Consider the following 20,645-nt stretch of genomic DNA (forward strand, 5'->3'; position numbering starts at 1 on the left):
GCTGAGCTGAGCTGAGCAGGCTCCATGCTTGCCGTGGTATGTCGTCTGCACAGGTAACCCAGGAAAAAAGGCACAAAACGATTGCCTGCCATTGCTCTCACGAGGGGGGGGGGGGCTGACGACATGTTCCCAGAATCCCCCGCAACACTGTTTTTGCCTCATCAGGCATTGGGATCTCAACCCAGCATTCCAATGGGCGGCGGAGACTGCGGGAACTGTGCGATAGCTACCCACAATGCAACGCTCCGGAAGTCGACGCTAGCCTCTGTACTGTGAACGTGGTCTGCCGACTTAATGCACTTAGAGCATTTTATGTGGGGACACACACAATCGACTGTATAAAAACGATTTCTATAAAACCGGTTTCTATAAATTCGACCTAATTTCGTAGTGTAGACATACCCTAAAATAGTGTTCCATGACTGCGGGGGGGTGGGGGGGTAGAAAAAAGCCCCAAACGCAGGAACTATTTGCAATATGTGCCTTATGCTTAAGAAATGTGCTAACTGCTTGAGTAAAATAAGATTATAATCAAATAGGCGTGAAGCTTTGTAACGGTAATCTATAGGCCTAAAACATGTGCAACTGCAACCCCTGCCCTCCCTTATACCAGTTAAGTAACTACCCCTTGAGATCATTGTACCCTGTGACAAGCATGGTGTAATGGTACCCCATAAAAGGTATGGTTGCTAAACACTGGAAAGTACCAGTGGAGACCCTAACCCATATTACATCCACATTGGAAAGTACCAAGAAGACCCTAACCCCTGTCATGTGTTAATTCCAAATAAGGGCAATTACTTAAATGTATGATGTATTTGCGGTTTTCTGCTTTATATACTCGGGTGATGCTTTGTATCGGGGGGCGCAGTATCCAATCTGCTACCCCCCAACGCGTTGGTGTGTGTTCAATAAACGGGCCTCAGGCTTGAGTCTCTGATCAAATTACTGCCCGGGTGGTCATTTCCAAGACAACACAAATAATCTAGATGACTTTCTGAGGACTTGGTGCTGTCTAGATAGAAGGCTAGTGCCCTGCCAACATCCTGGGTGTGTAGAACAGCATCTTCCTCTTTGGACTGATGTGGTTCAGGAAACATAGTGGGAAATGGATAACTTGGTTGATATGAAACCTTGAGTAAAAATTGAGGATGTGGACATAGAGAAACCTTATCCTTGAAGAATGCTGTAAATGGAGTGTCTGCCATTCGAGCCCCTATTTCCCCTACCCTTTGCCCAGAGATGCTAGCCACCAGGAAGGCCAACTTCATAGATAGGTAAACAAGGGAACAGGTAGCCATTGGCTCAAGATAGGTTTCATCGGGCGTCTGAGAACTAAATTCAGATACCAAACTGGGATGGTTTCTCAACTTGAGGGAAAAGGTTTCCCAAACCCTTGAGGATCCTTACAGTAGTGGGATGAGCAAACAGCAAGAATCCCTCAGTCAGGGAGTGGAATGCTGTTATAGCCACCAGGAAGACCCTGGTGGAACTGAGAGATAATCCTGTCATTTTCTATTGTAGTAGGCAGTCCTGAACAGCTGAAAGAGAAGAATGAGCAAGTGGAAAATTTCACTGGTCACACCAAAGGCTAAATCTCTTCCACTTTTCAAGGTAGGTATAACTCATGGTATGTTTTCTGCTGTTCACAATACCTATTGTACCTCCAAAGAACAGGAAGTGCCTATTGCCATGAACTGTTGAGGAACCAGACTTTGAGGTGAAGAATTCTTAGTTTGGAGGGAAGAGTTTGACCGGTATCCTGAGACAGAAGATAAGGAATGGATGGAAGGCTGATTGCCTGACAAATGACCAGGTCAATCAGGTAAGGGTACCACGTTGGAACTGTTAAAATGATTTTGGTATTGTCTTGTTTGATTTTGTTTATCAACCTGGGAATGAGTAGCATTGGAGGAAATGCATACAGAAGATCCCTTGGCCACAGAACCAGGAAAGCATTGTCCAGTGAGTCAGGATCTAACCCCTTTCTTGAGCAAAACTGTCTGGACTTTCTGATGGTAGTGATGGCAAAGAGGTCTACATCGGGAAATCCCCAGATCCAAAATGTTCCACTCAGTGTCCAAGAAGCCAACTCCCATTTGTAGTACTGGGGGAAGTGCCTGCTGAGATCGTCAGCCATTGTATTGTGTATGCCCAGAAGGTAAGCTGCAGAACTTCGGATGCCATTAGCTATGTACCAGTTCCACAGCTTTACTGCTTCGGCACAAAGAGAAGGGGATCTTGCCCATCCTTGCCCGTGGATATAGAACATACAGGCGATGTTCTCTGTCATGATTTTTATAGATCTGCTGCTGATTACCAGCAGAAAGTGGATATAGGGATTCCTGACTGCCCTCAGCTCTAGGAGGTTGATATGCAACCGTGTCTCCTGAGCAGACCATTTGCCCTGAGTAGTGTGGGTCCCCTGAGTGCACTCCTCAACCCATCAAAGATGCATCTGTCCTTATAGTAATGGAAGGAGGTGGTTGGACTAATGGGATACCCATACAAAGGTTTTTAGGGTCTTTCCGCCAACTGACAGAATCTCCTACCAGACGGCTAACACTAGTTTGTTCAGGCTGTGTTAGTTTGGAGTATAAATAGTCCCAAGCCAGCCCTGCAAACTTCACAGATGTAGCCTGGTGTGCTGCATTACAAATGTACACGCTGCCATGTGTCTGAGTAGCAAAAGGCAATTTGTTGTTAATATCTGTGAGCTGATCTGTATCATTGAGATGAGGTTTGTTAATGTCGTGAATCTGTCTATAGGAAGGTAAGCTCTGGCTGATACTGTTTCTATAGAAGTTCCTATGACTTTTATCCTTTGCACAGGGCTCAGAGTGGATTTTCTGAAGTTGAGGTGTAGATCCAACCTGAGGAAGAGGGACATTAGTGTCTTTGTTTCACGGAGAACTTCGTTTAAAGTTTGACCCTTCAGAAGCCACTTGAGATATGGAAATACAGTTATTCCCTGATGAGGAAGATATGCTGCCACCACTGCTGGTACTTTTGAGAATACCATCTGGGCAGAGGAAAGGATGAAAGGACGTACCCAATACTGAAAGTGATCCAGGCATAGTGAAAACGGAAGAAAGCTCTTGTGGGATGAGTGAATTGTGTCATGAAAATAGGCGCCCTGAAGGGTGACGGCTGAAAACCAATCCCCTGGTTCCAATGCTAGAATTGTGGCTGTGAGAATCATCATCCTGATTTTTCTTTTTTGTGATTTCACAAAGTAGCTTACAAGTCTTATATCTGAAATTGGTTTCCTCCCCCCCCCCCCCCCTCCCCATTCTTTTTTAGGGCAGGAAATCATTGGAGTAAAACCCATTCCCTCTGAGTTGGTCTGGAACTGATCATATGACCCCGTACACAGAAGGGAGTTGATCTCTTGTTTCAGCAGATGTTTGTGGTCCCTGAAGATTGACAGGAAAGGAGGTGGGGGGTGGAGGGATGTAAAATGGGTGGAGTACCCTGATCTTATAACTTCCAACACCCATTTATCTGATGTAATCTGCTCCATGGGTATTGAAAATGGGAGTGGAAGTCTCTGCAGGGATGGAGGAGAGTAGGATGGTGTAGATGCAGCTCTGTTATGATGTGGGGTAGTTACAAGTTGTCAAGCCTGTCAAAAAACTGTCATACAGAAGACGTCCAAGGCTGAGTAGCAGAAGTAGAAGAAGTGGATGCTCTCTTCCTCTGAGCCTTGATTTCTTTCTGGTGGTTCAAAGGGTCTCTGGAAACCTGAAACTAGAGGCGGGGAGACCTCTGTGCTGTTTGAGATCTGCTAAACTTTTACTTGTTTGGAATTCTTTAAGGTTTGCAAAGATTCATCCATGGATGCAGCAAACAGTTTGAGACCATCGAAGGGGAGGTCCTCAAACATGTTTCGGACCTCCCTTGGAAACTCAGACAACTGGAGCCATGGACATCTACACATAACTACTTCTGTAAAGGTGGTATAAGCCACAATGTGAGCTATCCAAAGAGGCCTGCAGGAACGTTTTAGCTAGCAGCTGGCCCTCATTAATAATGGTCTGAAATTGTTCACACTGTTCTGTTGTCAGATGCTCAATAAAGGTGGTACATTTGGCTTAATTTGGGTGGGGCTATACTTTGCCATGAGAGCCTGATAGTTTGAAGTCCTAACATGTCCTGAAGTGTCACAGATGGGGAAGTCTAACGGCTGAATACATCCAGACACTTCAAGCCCTTATCTTATGGGGGTGCCTTCCTGTGGTGGTGTCTGCCCCATGCATTCACCACCTTCACAACCAGAGCGTTGGGTGCAGGATGAGTAAACAAAAATTCAGACTCCTTAGCTGGGATGTAGTGTTTTTATTGGCTCTTTTGCATGTGGGTGGTATTGTTACCGGGGTCTGCCAGGTGGTTTTGGCAAGGTCCAGCAGGGCCTCATCGATAGGTAATGGAACTTGGGCGGGGGGGGGGGAGTTGGAATTATTAATAATAGTAGAAAGTATTAATACAGGAGACCACCAGACACTAATTTAACCATATACCCCTTTATTTAGTCCAAAGGCCAAATGGTATTTTATACAATTGCTCTAAATACGCCTGACAGCCTGAAACTAAGCAGTCACTACACCCAATACAGTAACTAAGTATTCATAAGCATGTGATCAGTATACTTACAAATAGGCTAGACCTGGGGATGACTTTCTCATTCTGGCATGCCCCAGCGTGATCAGATAGTCTCACAAAGAACCTTCCAATTCATAACTGTTTTTATACCACTAACAAACAATGTAATTGTCATTGCCAAATACTGACTTCGGCTTCAAACCAATTTGAGACAATTCACCCTTATTTCCAGTCTTAATCCAGATACATTTTATAACCTCCTTTTCTCCCAAGGTCTTTCCACCCCTTTTTCTTGCCGATCAACAGATTTTCCATTCCACCTGGGCTCACAATGCCCTAATTGTTAAGATAACACTAGTATGTGTGGTGGGAAAGTTTGTGTTGCCTCTTTTTAAGACAGTTTCTTTTTGTCTTATTTAAAACCGTTTACAGCCACCCCCTATCAGTTAGAGGCCTTATTTTTAGAAACATCCCCTTATCTCAGTGGCTCTCAACCTTTCCAGACGACTGGACCCCTTTCAGGAGACTGATTTGTCTTGCATACCCCAAGTTTCACTTCACTTAAAAACTACTTGCTTACAAAATCAGGCATAAAAATACTAAAGTGTCTCAACAGACTATTCCTAGCAAATTGCTGACTTTCTCATTTTTACCACAGAATTATCAAATAAATCACCTGGAATATAAATATTGTACTTACATTTCAGTGTATAGTAGATAGAGCAGTATAAACAAGTCATTGTCTGTATGAAATTTTAGTTGGTACTGACTTCGCTAGTGCTTTTTGTGTAGCCTGCTATAAAACTAGGCCAATGTCTAGATTAGTAGATGTAACCCCTGGAAGACCTCTGAGTACCCCCAGGGGTCTGCATACCCCTGCTTGAGAACACTGTTTTATCACATAAGTTATCCTTTGAACCAGACATTCTCCCTACTTCATTCCTACTTGCCTTATAACTCATTATTATCATGGTCTTTCTACTTGCTAGTCAAGGCCTTTCTTTACAACACACACATTTCTTTAACCAAACTTAAGGTAACTTTAACATTATGTAAGCGGGGGAATGGTCCCGCTATTGTGGGGAACTTTCCTGGCTTCTGCACTACCCCGGTGAAGTGGGCTAGCGAAAGGATCCGAGTCCTCGCTCCCACTTCCTTTACCCAGAGGCCTCCCTGCCCTTGAGGACTCCCCTTCCACTCTCCTGTCTGGCAGAGTCCTCGTAAACCCCGACAAGGCTGGGCCCAGGATTCCTGGGGGGCTTGACCCCCAACCCTGCTGTGGTCACCTAGGACAGGGGCTAGGGTGTCCCCACTCCGGGGTACTCTCTTTGCACTGGGCACCTCCCTGACCCACTGGGGTCATTTTATACAATTTAAAGCAAATACAAATTGTTTAATTAACAATTATTTTTAAAAAAAAAAGAATAAGGAAAAATGGAAAAGGTTAAAGGAAACCCATCACCCTGCTCTGAGGCAGGGAATATCACAAGCAGTGTCTCTGGAACGTCAGGGCAGTTCACAGTCTGTTCCTTGTAGGTCCCAGGCTCCTTCTCAGGCCCTGGCTGTGCTGCAGAGACGCTGTGGGTTGGACACTTGCTCTGGCGGTGGCCACACGCTCTCAGGCTCTAGGTGGCAGGACCCTTCTTCCCAGCGTCGCCCCCGCCCTGTCAGGGTTACGATCCCCCTCCAAGTCTGGCCTGCAAGGCCTCTTGGCTGAGGTATCTCCCTGCGCTGGGCCCACTGCCAGGGTCCCCCTCACTCTCCCCAGCTGCTCACCGCACCCAGCTCCGGACTGCTCCAGCCCCAGCTCCAGCTCCACTCTGCCTCAGCACGGCTGCTGCTGCTGCTCTGCCTCCAGCTCCCTGGGCTGCTTCTCTGGCCCCTCTGGCTCAGGTTGCTACAGCTCTCCTCCCAGGGCAGGTCTGCTCTGCAGGCTGCTTCTGTGACTCTGCTCCCAGCTCTGACCTGCTTCCTGGCTGCTTGTCTGGCCCCTCTGGCTCTGGTTGCTGCAGCTCCCCTCCCAGGGCAGGTCTGCTCTCTCTGGGCTGTGCTCTGGCTTTGGGGCTGCAGCTCTGCTCCCAGCAACTTAGCTCAGGCCCCTGCTCTCTCCTGGCTGTGCTCTGGCTTTGGGGCTGCAGCTCTGCTCCCAGCAACTTAGCTCAGGCCCCTGCTCTCTCCTGGCTGTGCTCTGGCTTTGGGGCTGCAGCTCTGCTCCCAGCTCAGGATCTGCTCTCCCTGGGCTTTGTCTCTGGCTCTGTGGCTGCGCCTCTGGCCCCTCTGGATCTGGCACGGTTCTGCTCTCCAGCTCAGCTTGGGCCCCTGCTTTCTCCTTAGCTCGGCCCCACTCAGTCTGACCCAGGCAATTCCAGCTCACACGGAGGACGAGACCTCCCTCGCCTCCTGACTCCCTGATTAGCCTGCCCGCCCTGTCAATCAGGCTGATCTGGAGCATTGGCCTCTCCCCATTGTTCCTGGGGACTGTCAGTCTCAGGCTCCTGATTTGCCATCGACCCTTTCCCTTTTAGTACTGGGAGCAAGCCAATCAAAACACCCCCACTGAATGTTAGTAAGGGGGCAACAGTCCCCTTACATTTATATTTATCCTACAATGTCCCCACAGCGCAGTGAACCAGGCACGGCCCCACGGAGATAGAACGCGATCATGTAATTCAAGAGTGTACCACCAGGTGGCAGTGCAAAGGGCAGAGATGAGGCTGCACAGGGAACCCGACTATTATTTCCTCACTTCAGAGGGTTTGATTTTTATGTGGGGGAGGCATTTTCAAAAGCACTGAAGTGATTGAGGAGCATGGATCACGCTGGCAGCCAATGGGGCCTGGGCATCTAAATCAGGGGGGCACTTTTGAAAATCGCCCCCTGCACGGATAAAGCTGGGGGAGGGTTCGGGGAGGAGGAGGAGACCCGGGGAAGCAGCTACAAAGCGCTCACATTTTCCTAATCGCCCTGCCTCAGTCATTTCCCTCTGCTCCTCACTGCTAAGTGCCCCGTGCCGGGGACGGGGACAGGCTGCCAACTGTGCCACACAGTCCCCGTGTGTAGCACGAGGCCGGGCTGCCCACTGCCCTGTGCAGGTACCTTGAAGTGAATGAGGGAGAGCTACTCTGCGCTATGGGCCCCATCCTCTGCACACAACCGCAGCCCCTGTGCTCAGGGCAGCGCAGGCTGTTCCCACCCGGGCGACACGAACACCCCAAGGTGGTGGGGAAGGGCTGGCCGGAGGCCGGGACATGGCCAACCTGGTCACTGCACGGGGCTGTGGAGCTGGTTGGGTGCGTAACAGGGAGCGCACTGCGGTGTGGTAATGGTGAGTGACCCCGTCTGTGTGCGGGGAAACCCAGGGCAGGATTGTACGGGTGCAAACGTGTGCGTGCGTAGACACAAACACACACACACACACACACACACACACCCTGTAACTAGTCCCATGTCACCCATGGAGCTGCAGATGGCAAGTCAGGCAGAGTGGAAACTGAAGATGACAAGTGGAGCTGAAAGTTAAGTTTCAGTTTCCTTTTCTCCAGCTCACTCTCTCTTTCTGTTGAAATTCATCTGACAGACAAGTGAGATCACCAGCTAGCAGCCCAGCCTGCATATAAAGGTGAGCATCATCTTAGCAGACACAGCCCATTCTGGCCCCAGACAGAACTCGGGTCTCTCCCAGAACCAGGCACTTCTCCAGCTCGGGAAGAAACCCAGTGCAGTGAAAGGAGCCGTCACCTCCCTGGCTGGGCTGGGGACTCAGCTGATCGCAATGAGGTAGGTGCATTGGGGTCGCTGGGGGGGGCATTTCCAGCAAGGGCTAAATACAGACACCTTCCCACCCCTCTGCGCATTTCCGGGGCTGTCAATCTCCGGCTTTTATATCTCTGGGCCTGGGGGTGGGGGTCAATGTCATATAATTTTGCATCCGTGTTGAATCTCCAGGCTGGTGACTCACTGGGCTAAAGTGCGATCTCGGTCATTTAACAGGAGTTAGCTGTTCACATCCTTCTCCTGCAAGCTCACCTTGCTGTAACTATCTGGAGAGCAGCCCCTTCTCGCCAGCTGTCAGTTCCATTTCCCTTACATCCCGCAGCAGCATCCCGCGTGGTGCCAATGACACTGAGCATTTCCACAGCCAGCTCTGTCGGCCCAACGCTTTCAAACACTCATTCAGCAGGTACATAGCTGCACATTGGGAGACCCGTCGCCCTCTCCCCCCGTCAGCTGGGGCTTGGGAGAGCTCTGGGCCAGAGGGAGAACAGGGACAGCCCTGGTATAGAACAGCTAGCTTCGATCACTTTTAGAGCATCCCCTAACGTATATGAGGTTTGATTGGGCCTGTTTCCCCCCGGTGTACATACAGGTGGGTTCACGGTGCAAAGGATCCTGGTTGGTGAAAAACAGCAATTTTCAGAACATTGATAGCAGCTCCAGTGACCAGGGCTGCAGCTTGCAAGAGCCAGGTGACGGGAGAGGCGGGGGGCAGGTACATAAGAACAGCCAGACTGGGTCAGACCTCAGGTCCATCTAGCCCAGTCTCCTGTCTTCCCACAGTGGCCAATGCCAGGTGCCCCAGAGGGAATGAACAGAACAGGGAATCATCAAGTGATCCATCCCCTGTCGCTCATTCCCAGCTTCTGGCAAACAGAGGCTAGGACAACGTTTCTCAAATGCGGACATTGTGGCCGCATGCGTCCACCAGGGGCTTTTTGTGCAGCCAGGAACGCTTCTGGGACGGGGGGGCAAAGCATCGGCCCCTCCCTCTCCCTCCTTGTTGCTCCTGGATGCACCTCCCTGCACGGCCTCTGGAGAGAAGTGGGGCACAACGCTGCAGGAGCAAGGCGAGTTCTTGACCCACCTTGGGGGTGGGGGTTTGGGCTGCAGGCTCCAGCAGCGGGACTTCAGGAACCTGGTTGTGCTGCCCCAGGCTCCGACCGCAGGGCAGCGGGTACTGACCCCACACACACCAGCTGCGGAGTTTCAGCCTCCAGCCCCAGGTTCCAGCTCGTGGCAACAGGTGCTGGCTCCTGGCTCCAGTCGTGGGCTCCAACCACACACTGGCAGGGGCTGGCCACAGGCGCCAAGCCCCAGCCCCAGCCGCCCGGCAGCAGGCTCCAACCGCAGGGCTTTGGGCACCAACTCCGGCTCTGGCCATGGGGCAGCAGATGCTGTCCCCCGGGTCTGATGGCAGAGCTTCAGTCTGCCTCTGGCCCCCAGTTCCGGCCATGCGGTGGCGGGCGCTGGCCCTGGGCTCCAGCCACGCAGCCCCAGCCCCTGGTGCTGATCCCTTGCCCCAGCTGCAGGGCATCAGGCGCCAAACCACAGCTCTGTTCCCGGGCTCCAGCCACACACCCTTGGGTCAGCAGGCACTGATCCCTGGCCCCACAGCAGCGAGCGCTGGCTGCAGCCACTCAATGGCAACCTGGATGCAACCACACACCCCTGGCCTCCAGCCCCCGGCTCCGAGCTCTGGCCATGCGGCAGCAGGCAATAGCCCTGGGCGCTGACCCACAGCTCCGGCTGCACTGCAGCAGGCTCCGATCCCTGGCTCCGGCCACGCAGTTCCTGTCCCCAGCTCCGGGTTCGGACACTGAGCCTTGGCTGCATGGTAGCAGACACCAGGCCCTGGCTCTGGCCACGCAACAGTGGGGCTCATCTCTGACCCCCATTGCCCCGGCCCGGGCTGCCTCCCACAGCCCTGTATCCATCCTCTCCTCCCCGCCCCCCCAGGACCCTGCAGCCTCCTCCGGCCCCGCATCCATCCCACCATCGCCCTGCCCCCTTCTGCCTCCCACAGCCCTGTATCCATTCCCACCCATTGCCCCTGGACCCCACTGCCTTTCTGGCTTCGCATCCACCCCCACACCCATTACCACGGGCGCCCACTGCCTCCCCCAGCCCTGCATCCATCCTCCCCATTGCCCCAGGCCCCCACTGCCTCCGACAGCCCCGAGTCCATCCCCCGGGCCCCCACTGCCTCCCACAGCCCCGAATCCATCTTCTCCCCTCCCCCCACCAGGACCCTGCAGCCTCCCCCGGCCCAGCATCCATCCCACCATCGCCCTGGCCCCTTCTGCCTCCCACAGCCCTGTATCCATTCCCACCCACCCAGCTTTGCGAACAGGGGCTGCTAACAGGGAGTTTCACAAGGGAGTTTAGAAGGGGAGTGGGAAGGGAGTGGGAGTCCCTCGCCAGCCGTAACCCCATCCCCGTGACCCCCCCCTAAAACTTATAAACCAAACCACATTCCAAAACTCCCTTCTGTAAACCACCCTTTCACTAACTAGGATACAATGCAGGCAGAAGCCCAGCAGCAGAGTGGGGGCTATCCAGTTTATTGCACCGACTGTTGCATGTATGATTACCTGCCCTGTGGGCGGGTGGCGTATGTGTGCAGTCGGTGCAAGGAGCTCCTGGCCCTCAGAGACCATGTACGGACTTTGGAGGCCAGGGTGGCGGAACTGGAGGAGCTGAGAGAGGCAGAGAGGTATGTTGATGAGGCTTTCCGGGACACTGTAGAATTGTCCCACCTCCGCTTAGACAGCACCTGTGCTGTTAAGGAGGAAGAAGGGCCCACGGAAGTAGAGCAGTCAATGGGAGCAGAGGGAAACTTTCCCGTAGTTGGGACCCTCCTTCCAGATGGTTCTGGGGTTGCCTCTCGCACTGAGGTTGCCTCTCCGGGGGAGGGAACTCCAGTTTCTAGGAAAAGGCAGGTGTTAGTAATGGGAGATTCGATTATTAGAAATGTAGATAGCTGGGTCTGTGATGACCGGGAGAACCGTATGGTGACTTGCCTGCCTGGTGCGAAGGTTGCGGATCTCTCGAGGCATCTAGATAGACTTATGTGTAGTGCTGGGGAGGAGCCGGTGGTCGTGGTACATGTAGGTACCAATGACATAGGGAAGGGTAGGAGAGATGTCCTGGAAGCCAAATTTAGGCTGCTAGGGAAGAGACTGAAATCTAGGACCTCTATGGTGGCATTTTCAGAAATGCTCCCAGTTCCACGCGCAGGGCCAGGTAGGCAGGCAGAGCTTCAGAGTCTCAATGCGTGGATGAGACGATGGTGTAGAGAGGAGGGGTTCACGTTCATTAGGAACTGGGGAAACTTCTGGGATGGGAGGAGCCTATACAGGAGAGATGGGCTCCACCTAAACCAAAGTGGAACCAGACTGCTGGCACTAAACATTAAAAAGGTTGTAGAGCAGTTTTTAAACTAGGAGATGGGGGAAAGCCGACTGCTGCAGAGGAGCGTGTGGATCGGACACAGACTTCCCTTAGGGGAGAGTCTGATGATAGAGAATCTCCAGGTTATAGTCAGGAGCAGAGGACTGAAAAGTATAATGTAAGGGCCGGATCAGATGATAAACAGCCACATAAAAAAGAATCTGGCACATCAGAAAAAGGCAGGCTAATAAACAGGGACAAGTTTTTAAAGTGCTTGTACACAAATGCCAGAAGTCTAAATAATAAGATGGGTGAACTAGAGTGCCTTGTGATAAAGGAGGATATAGATATAATAGGCATCACAGAAACCTGGTGGACTGAGAGCAATCAATGGGACACAATCATTCCGGGGTACAAAATATATCGGAAGGACAGAACAGGCCGTGCAGGGGGAGGAGTGGCACTATATGTTAAAGAAAGTGTAGATTCAAATGAAGTAAAAATCTTAAGCGAATCCACAGGTTCCATAGAGTCTCTATGGATAGAAATTTCATGCTCTAGTAAAAATATAACATTAGGGATCTATTATCGACCACCTGACCAGGACAGTAATAGTGATGATGAAATGCTAAGGGAAATTAGAGAGGCTATCAAAATTAAGAACCCAATAATAGTGGGGGATTTCAATTATCCCCATATTGACTGGGAACATTTCACTTCAGGACGAAATGCAGAGATAAAATTTCTCGATACTTTAAATGACTGCTTCATGGAGCAGCTGGTACGGGAACCCACAAGGGGAGAGGCGACTCTAGATTTAATCCTGAGTGGAGCGCAGGAGCTGGTCCAAGAGGTAACTATAGCGGGACCGCTTGGAAATAGTGACCATAATACAATAGCATTCAACATCCCTGTGGTGGGAAGAACACCTCAACTGCCCAACACTGTGGCCTTTAATTTCAAAAGGGGGAACTATACAAAAATGAGGGGGTTAGTTAGACAAAAGTTAAAAGGTTCAGTGACTAAAGTGAAATCCCTGCAAGTTGCGTGGGCCCTTTTTAAAGACACCATAATAGAGGCTCAACTTCAATGTATACCCCAAATTAAGAAAAACAGTAAAAGAACTAAAAAAGAGCCACCGTGGCTTAACAACCATGTAAAAGAAGCAGTGAGAGATAAAAAGACTTCCTTTAAAAAGTGGAAGTCAAATCCTAGTGAGGCAAATAGAAAGGAGCACAAACACTGCCAACTTAAGTGCAAGAGTGTAATAAGAAAAGCCAAAGAGGAGTTTGAAGAACGGCTAGCCAAAAACTCCAAAGGTAATAACAAAATGTTTTTAAAGTACATCAGAAGCAGGAAGCCTGCTAAACAACCAGTGGGGCCCCTTGACAATGAAAATACAAAAGGAGCGCTTAAAGATGATAAAGTCATTGCAGAGAAACTAAATGGATTCTTTGCTTCAGTCTTCACGGCTGAGGATGTTAGGGAGATTCCCAAACCTGAGCTGGCTTTTGTAGGTGACAAATCTGAGGAACTGTCACAGATTGAAGTATCACTAGAGGAGGTTTTGGAATTAATTGATAAACTCAACATTAACAAGTCACCGGGACCAGATGGCATTCACCCAAGAGTTCTGAAAGAACTCAAATGTGAAGTTGCGGAACTATTAACTAAGGTTTGTAACCTGTCCTTTAAATCGGCTTCGGTACCCAATGACTGGAAGTTAGCTAATGTAACGCCAATATTTAAAAAGGGCTCTAGGGGTGATCCCGGCAATTACAGACCGGTAAGTCTAACGTCGGTACCGGGCAAATTAGTTGAAACAATAGTAAAGAACAAAATTGTCAGACACATAGAAAAACATAAACTCTTGAGCAATAGTCAACATGGTTTCTGTAAAGGGAAATCGTGTCTTACTAATCTATTAGAGTTCTTTGAAGGGGTCAACAAACATGTGGACAAGGGGGATCCGGTGGACATAGTGTACTTAGATTTCCAGAAAGCCTTTGACAAGGTCCCTCACCAAAGGCTCTTACGTAAATTAAGCTGTCATGGGATAAAAGGGAAGGTCCTTTCATGGATTGAGAACTGGTTAAAGGACAGGGAACAAAGGGTAGGAATTAATGGTAAATTCTCAGAATGGAGAGGGGTAACTAGTGGTGTTCCCCAAGGGTCAGTCCTAGGACCTATCCTATTCAATTTATTCATAAATGATCTGGAGAAAGGGGTAAACAGTGAGGTGGCAAAGTTTGCAGATGATACTAAACTACTCAAGATAGTTAAGACCAAAGCAGATTGTGAAGAACTTCAAAAAGATCTCACAAAACTAAGTGATTGGGCAACAAAATGGCAAATGAAATTTAATGTGGATAAATGTAAAGTAATGCACATTGGAAAAAATAACCCCAACTATACATACAACATGATGGGGGCTAATTTAGCTACAACGAGTCAGGAAAAAGATCTTGGCGTCATCGTGGATAGTTCTCTAAAGATGTCCACGCAGTGTGCAGAGGCGGTCAAAAAAGCAAACAGGATGTTAGGAATCATTAAAAAGGGGATAGAGAATAAGACTGAGAATATATTATTGCCCTTATATAAATCCATGGTTCGCCCACATCTCGAATACTGTGTACAGATGTGGTCTCCTCACCTCAAAAAAGATATTCTAGCACTAGAAAAGGTTCAGAAAAGAGCAACTAAAATGATTAAGGGTTTAGAGAGGGTCCCATATGAGGAAAGATTAAAGAGGCTAGGACTCTTCAGTTTGGAAAAGAGAAGACTAAGGGGGGACATGATAGAGGTATATAAAATCATGAGTAATGTTGAGAAAGTGGATAAGGAAAAGTTATTTACTTATTCCCATAATACAAGAACTAGGGGTCACCAAAAGAAATTAATAGGCAGCAGGTTTAAAACAAATAAAAGGAAGTTCTTCTTCACACAGCGCACAGTCAACTTGTGGAACTCCTTACCTGAGGAGGTTGTGAAGGCTAGGACTATAACAATGTTTAAAAGGGGACTGGATAAATTCATGGTGGCTAAGTCCATAAATGGCTATTAGCCAGGATGGGTAAGAATGGTGTCCCTAGCCTCTGTTCGTCAGAGGATGGAGATGGATGGCAGGAGAGAGATCACTTGATCATTGCCTGTTAGGTTCACTCCCTCTGGGGCACCTGGCATTGGCCACTGTCAGTAGACAGATACTGGGCTAGATGGACCTTTGGTCTGACCCAGTACGGCCTTTCTTATGTTCTTATGTTCTTATGTTCTTACCCATTGCCCCGGGCCCCCACTGCCTCCCACAGCCCTGCATCCATTCTCTCCTCCCCGCCCCCCGCAGGACCCTGCAGCCTCCCCCAGTCCTGCATCCATCCCACCATCGACTCTGGCCCCTGCTGCCTCCCTCTTACAGCGCCCCCATCCAGGGCTTAATGGGTCCTGGGGCTTGCTGAGAAAAGTGATATTAACAAACATGCAAGTATCACTTTTCACAGCAGACTTACTAGTTGTCTATGAAAAGTGATACCTGTATGTTTGTTAATATCACTTATCACTTTTCATAGCCTCCCAGGGAGCTACTAAGTGTGCTGTGATATTAACAAATATACAACTATCACCTTTCACAGCAAGCCCCAGGACCCATTAAGCCCTGCGTGGTGGAGGGGCGAAGGGGGATGCAGCATTATTTTTGTTATTGACTCTGCCAAAAAACCCTACAAATATAAATTACAACGATTTGGATGTAAATCTCTGCCTATTTAATTGTTTTCCCTCAAATTAATTAAGTATTTTAGGAAAAAAGTGTCAGTGCAGCCACCAGTGAGAGTTGGTGTCTGCACTCTGAGGCCACCAAAAAATTGTTGTGAGAACCCCATGGCTAGGGATACGATCCCTGTCCATCCTGGCTAATAGCCATTGATGGACCGATCCTCCATGAATTTATCTAGTTCTTTTTGAACCCTGTTATAGTCTTGGCCTTCACAACATCCTCTGGCAAAGAGTTCCACAGGTTGACTGTGCATTGTGTGAAGAAATAAGAACATAAGAATGGCCCTACTGGGTCACACCAAAGGTCCATCTAGCCCAGTATCCTGTCTTCCGACAGTGGCCAATGCCAGGTGCCCCAGAGGGATGAACAGAACAGGTCATCATCAAGTGATCCATCCCCTGTCGCTCGTTCCCAGCTTCTGGCAAACAGAGGCTAGGGCCACCATCCCTGCCCATCCTGGCTAATAGCTATTGATGGACCTATCCTCCATGAATTTATCTAGTTCTTTTTTGAAACCTGTTATGGTCTTGGCCTTCACAACATCCTCTGGCAAGGAGTTCCACAGGTTGACTGTGCGTTGTGTGAAGAAATACTTCCTTTTGTTTCCTTTGCCAGAAGCTGGGATTGAGTTACAGGACATTGATCACTTGATGATAACCTGTCTGTTCATTCCCTTTGGGGCACCTGCCATTGGCCACTGTTAGAGGACAGGATACTGGGCTAGATGGACCTTTGGTCTGACCCAGTATGGCCGTTCTTATGTTCTTATGTTTTAAACCTGCTGCATATTAATTTCACTTGGTGACCCCTAGTTCTTGTGTTATGAGAAGGAGTAAATAACACTTCCTTATTTATTTTCTCCACTCCAGTCATGATTTTATAGACCTCAGTCATATCTCCCCTTAGTCATTGCTTTTCCAAGCTGAAAAGTCCCAGTCTTATTAATCTCTCCTCACACGGAAGCCGTTCCAGATCCTTAATCATTTTGTTTTTCTGAACCTTTTCCAATTCCAATATATCTTTTCTGAGATGGGGCGATCACATCTGCACGCAGGATGCACTGCCGGGGCAGGGGTGTAACAGGTCTCGATTGCCTCAATTAAATGTCCGGAGAAAGAATATTTATATTTTGCCATTCCTCAGAAGTTCCCCATTACATTTCTCTCCTGCCTGCTGACTAGAGTGGGCCCCGTTCCCATGGATACTAAGGGTAGGCTACACTGCAGTCACAGGTGTGTCTAGCTCAGGTAGGCATACCCATGCTAGCTTTAATCTAGCTAGTGGGACTAAAACGAGCAGTGACGCCGCAGAGACACAGCCCCGGATGTGGGCTAGAAACACGAGTACGTACCTGGGGGGTCAGACGGGCTCGCGGATCCCACACCGCCATGCGTCACTGCTGTTTTTAGCTGCGGGAGCTAGGTTACAGCTAGTGCGGGGAGGGCAGCCCATGCTGCGATCACACCTCTCACTGCAGGGGGGACACACCCTGCGGCCATTCACAGCACCCTGGCCGTGTGAAGGGGCCTTTCCATTTACACTCGCTTTATTCTGACAGAGTGGTGTGAAATAAACTTTGTATGAATGATTTTAGATGCAGTGGAAATTCATTCAGCCCAGATGGAGTCTCATTTCCCCCTCTCTTTGCAGCCCCCTGCGCCTGAAGGAGAAGCTGCAGGCCCTCCAGTGCCACTTCACCTGGAACTTTGAAATCAGAGACAAGGTAGATGCAGCTCACATCCTCCAAACTCTGGCTCTCAGGATTGCCCACACTCACTACCAGAACCAGCCCACGTTCCTTGCCATGCAGGCTTATCTCTACCACCTGCAAGGGCAATATGAAGACGCTCTGCAAAGCCTTAGAGAAGCCGAGGAGATTCTGCAAAGAGATCACCCAGATAACTTCCCCCGGCAGGTCCTGGTCATTTACGGAAACTACGCCTGGCTCTATTATCACTTGGCCCACTATGATTTGGTTGAGCTTTACCTGGACAAGGTTAGAAAGATCTGCAGCTCCCTGAAGAGCCGCTCTCCATATGCAGCTCAGATCCCTGAGATACATGCACAGAAAGGCTGGTCTCTCCTGGCAGCAGGCTTCCGCAATGGCAGAGAAGCCACAGAGTGTTTCCAAATGGCATTGAGAGAAGACGAAGCAAATGGGGAGTTTCTTGCTGGGTTGGCAATCGCAGCCTTTGCATCATGGAGTCACACACACAATTCTGCATCTTGGAATGCTGCCAGAGAGAAGTTGGGCGCCATTATCCGTGAACAGCAGCAAAACTATGAAGCTAAAGTGTATTTAGCCAAGATCCTTAAGAGGGCGGATAGACAGCAAGCAGAAGCCCTCTTAGAAGATGTTGTTCAGAATAGCCTTGACCCTGAGGTTCTGAGAAATGCAGCCAAGTTCTTTCTACAAGAATTCCCACAACAAGCAATTGCTATCCTACAGCGAGCAATATCGCTGAATCCCACTTATCATCTCCTTCACTATGACCTTGGCGTCTGCTACAAGAAACAACTGGAGGAGGCCAAATCAGGCAGAAGAGAAGAAATATTGGCAGCAGCTATTGAGGCCTTCAAAAAGGCTGTGCAAAAAGATCCAGCCTCTGTATTTTCAAAGCTGGCTTTAGGTGAAATGTATGGAGAAAATACACCTCACTACCAAGAAGAGATTTATCTCAATCTCATGAGCGAAATGCCCAGCCTCAGCAAGAGGTGTCAGCAGGCAGTCTACCTTCACTGGGGGGATTTCCTCTTCTACAAGCAGAAGTCACTGTGGGAGGCAGCTAAGATGTACAAAGCAGGTTTCGCCATTCCAGACAAGTACCTGGAGAGGCAACAACTGAAAACCAGGTTGGAAGAGGTGGCAGGAGAATTCCAGCAGAGCTCCCAAACCGCTGAGGCTGAGGCCATACATGACTTCATTCAAGAGACTGAAAGTCCATGAGACACTATAAAGTTCACTGGTGGCAACAACAGAGCAGGAGACTGGAGATGTGGAGACAATGCAGGATCCTTTCTCTTCCCTGGACACACCCCGACCTCCTTCTGAAGCAAGTCAGTTTCCCCACCTGTGTAACAATGACATTCCTGTTGCAAGTGATTCTGGGTCCCCTGAATAGTTCAGACCATGGCACATCCTGCTGCTGCTTCTTATAATTATTATTAGCTACCTGTACTGTAAAGAACGAGGCCCCTTAGTTAAATTGTGCATGTTTGGGACACATCCATGTATGTAATTAATAAGGGCTATGTGTAGGTTTTTCTTATGTGATGGTTGTCATATGTTTATGGGTCCTGAGATTGTCCATGAACATAGGTTTTGTGAAGTTTCAGTTCCCTGCAAAAGGCACAGGGCGGGAAGCAAAGAAAGGAGTTGCCTAGGGAACTAGGGTATATAGGGAAGCCGGTGGGGTAGGGAGGAGGCTCTTTCTCAGGAGAGTGAGAAGGTTGCTGCCTGCTGAGCTGTGACTTTAAGTACAGCAGCAGTCAGGATCTCTCTCCCTAACAGCAGGGACGAGCTGTCAGCCCGTGACAGCTACTGACACCAGTGAATGCGTTGTTGTCGGGGTTTGTTGTTCTGATGGGGAGCACACTCGCAGACACACAGAGCTAGGTTCTTACTTGCAGCCATGACGGCGCAAAGGGGTTAGGGTGGGAAACTAGTGTCAGGGACATTCACCTGATCTCCGTGGTCAGGTCCTTGTTGTCGGAGGAGGCCTCTGATCCAGCTCAGCTGGGAATCAATCCTCGGGCAGCCTCACCTGTGGAGAAGTTAAGGTAGACGGTTTCCAATTACCACCTCCTGTGCTTGCCTGTGTGTGTATGTTAGGTGAAGGCTCTATTGTTATTCCCCTCCCTTCCCTTCCTCCCTTTACATCCTCCCATTGTAATTAAAGGAACGTTTACATTCAAACAGCAGTGTGGGTGGCATTCTTCCTGGGCAAACTCTGACAGACTGGTGCGGAGGGGGTCTGCAAGGGATTAGAAACCTCCTGTCAATCTCTGATTCAGAGCCTTCGGGAAGGGTTGCTGCTCAGAAACAGAACCCTTGGGCAGGGCCGGCTCCAGGCACCAGGCAACCAAGCTGGTGCTTGGGGCGGCACCTGGAGGGGGGCGGCGCGGCGCTCTGGCCGCCGGGGGGGAGAGCGGAGCCCCCGCCGGGGCTCGCCACCCTCGCCCCGGGGCTCCGGCCGCCCTCCCCCCGGCGGCAAAAAAGCCAGAGCCGGCCCTGCCCTTGGGGTGTTTGGGTTACAGTACTGTGGTAGCGCCTAGAAGCCCAGACATGGACCAGGACCCCATTGCGTCTGGCCCCAAAGAGTCTACAGTCTGCGACCAGAAACAACAGGAGGGAACCAGCAGACAGACGGGGGAGCACAGGCAGACGATACTGGTCAGCAAAATGGACAGTGGTCTCAGCCCACCAGCTACCCAGCCATTGTCAAGTGTTTTGTAAGCATCACCGCAGAGGAGAGTTTAGCTTCTGATCCTGAGCAGCTGTTTCTACCCAGAGGGGATGGTGCGACCATCCTTGTCTCTAAGCAAACCTACCTCCCCGCTCTGCTGCCTTCTAACATCCACGCAGGAAATAGGGGTGGAGTTTCTTCTAACCGCGTTGAGTTCTTGTATTTGCATAGCTGAGGGCCTGTAGTGTGTCTATATCATGAGTTCCATCTTTGCTTTCAGCACCTCTCACTGACAATGACTCACATTTACATGGCACCTTCATCCCCAGCTTGTCAGGGATCTGCTATGTTTTTATTTCATTTACAATAAAAGTAACTGAGAAACCAGAAATAAATCAATTGCACCGTCTTGGAACATTCCTTTCCCTGCCCTTCGATTGCATCGGGGTGAGCAGCACACGGGCACGTCAAGCTCACAGTAAAGCACCGTGACAGTCACGAATAGTGCAGGAGCCAAGGCTGGAGTTTCGGAAGTTGACTTGGTGGAAATGAGTGTCCGGATTTACCAAAGAGCTCAGCACCCAGCAGCTCCCATCGTTCTCAGCTGGGGTCCAAGCCCCCTGCATTGTTCTCAATGGGAGTGGGCTGGGGTGGAATCCTCTATTGTTCTCAGTGGGGGTGGGGTGAGGACGATTCTC

At 49.7% G+C, this 20,645-nt stretch overlaps 1 pseudogene; it reads left to right on the top strand.

The window, feature by feature from the left end:
* Nucleotides 1-8,256: 8,256 nt before the first annotated feature.
* LOC135887281 (interferon-induced protein with tetratricopeptide repeats 2-like) lies at nucleotides 8,257-19,434 on the top strand (annotated as a pseudogene).
* The last annotated feature ends 1,211 nt before the right edge of the window (nucleotides 19,435-20,645 follow it).

The sequence above is a fragment of the Emys orbicularis genome, chromosome 1 (assembly GCF_028017835.1).
Source record: "Emys orbicularis isolate rEmyOrb1 chromosome 1, rEmyOrb1.hap1, whole genome shotgun sequence".
NCBI classification, from domain to species: domain Eukaryota; kingdom Metazoa; phylum Chordata; order Testudines; family Emydidae; genus Emys; species Emys orbicularis.